Genomic DNA, 1,798 nt, shown 5'->3' with positions numbered 1-1,798 from the left:
GGTAAAAACCTGTTCTCTCTTTTCTTTGCGAAGAAGTGGCGATATCCTTTACTTCCCTCCAACCACAGAAGTTCGGTTCATAACAGGAAAGTAGGAATAATTTTAAGGCCATTGTAGTACATGACATGCTTAGATGACAGGCTGCTTCATATGCAAAGGAATCAGTCTTAAAAATAAGTATAGCAATGCATGAGTACCACCAGTAGAGATCATGGTCAAATTCTTGGCATGTGCTTAGTGAGGAAGGGACAGAATAATTCCATGCTTTTCATATATGAAAGTTAGAAATGTATACAGAGAGGCCAACATATAACATGTTTGTTTCATATTGCCATCTTTTCTCAGATTGCCATCAGGTAGTCACCCTTTTATCATTCTTTTTTCTCTAAAGGCTAGAGACTCAATCACGTATGTCCAATATTACCTGAGCACCACCTTAGGTAAAAAGATATTTGGTGGAGCATAGCCAGATTCAAACATTTCTTTAAATGATGCTGATTCTTAGAAAATAATAAAACAATATATTGGACATTTCAGACAAAAATGAGTAGTATGAGATAAAATTGTGTTCGAAATTACTTAATATTGAGGTTAGACGTTACAAGTTGGTGTGTATACCTTACAAAAGTAACTTCAGTTTTGCCATCTAATCTCACCTCACTTGAGTTTCGGTAATAGTTTTCTATCCAGATGTTGCTGGATCAAAATTTTATATCTGCTCTTTTTTTTTTTTTTTTTTTTGGCGAGGCAATCCTTGGTTGACCTCACAGACTGCAAGGACCTTGTCAGCTTACAACCCCTTATTTTTTATTTTTTACGCCTACAGCACCTGGTCTTCCTAGGTGGTCTCCTATCCAAGTACTAACCAGGCCCGACCCTGCTTGGCTTCCGAGATCAGACAGGATCAGGCTTGTTCAGGATGGCATGGCCGTAGACTTATCTCTGCTCTTATGTCCTCAATGTTTTGGCCCCTTTAAATTTTCCTGGGTGATGTGGGAGAACGACAAGCTAATCTTCCCATTGCTTGAGATTTAGGTAATCAATTACTAAGGCTGTACTGGCCTTTGTACAAATTGTTATAACTGAATTTCACTTTTTTCCCAAGCTCACTTTTCATAATATACGTGTCCCGTGGATTGTGCAGTTTATTATGAACTATTCCTTGCAGAATACACTTCTAGGCATTGCACCACACTGTGTTTTTTCATCTCCTGCTTGCTTATTTTGCTCTTTCTGCCAAACACACCTTTCTCATATTATTACCATCTATTACCATTGAACTTTTCCTTTCTCTTCATGTTCCTATCTTCTCCTCTAACACCAGTTTTTATTCATTGGTTTTCCTATTCCACAGTTGGTGCCTGAAGGCCTTTAAGAATAAGAAAGAATCAATTTTTTTTTTTGACAGATGATCTAAGAAAACCACAATCCCTGTTTTTTTAGCATTTTGCCTTTAATCTTTTTCTGCCAATCTGAAGTGAGTTATACAAACTTACATTCTTTAAAATCAGATGGATTCAATTGGAGGAAGCCACCGGATTGCTATCGGATTTCGTTTTTATGTCATTCATGAAGGGTATGATCCGCCTTTTCCTTGCATCCACTTCTATCCTCATCAATTTGGACTACTGCTAGATTAATATATCTAAGACTCAGATGGTGATTTTAATTTTCATGGTCAGAAACAGAGAGCAGCTTCTGTTAGTTCTTGATATCACTCTATTTTGTTACACTAAGAAATATAATTGCACTTGGGACATTGAGCAATAGTGCTGACTTCAGAGAAATGGATTAGTGA

The 1,798-nt window shown here is 37.1% G+C and overlaps 1 pseudogene; it reads right to left on the bottom strand.

Moving 5' to 3' along the window:
* Positions 1 to 817: 817 nt before the first annotated feature.
* Positions 818 to 936, bottom strand: LOC112475565 (annotated as a pseudogene).
* Between the last annotated feature and the right edge of the window lie 862 nt (positions 937 to 1,798).

This window comes from Pteropus alecto, unplaced genomic scaffold (genome assembly GCF_000325575.1).
Source record: "Pteropus alecto unplaced genomic scaffold, ASM32557v1 scaffold171, whole genome shotgun sequence".
Taxonomy (NCBI): Eukaryota; Metazoa; Chordata; class Mammalia; order Chiroptera; family Pteropodidae; genus Pteropus; species Pteropus alecto.
Note: the sequence above shows the minus strand (reverse complement) of the source record. Positions and strands in the feature narration are given on the sequence as shown.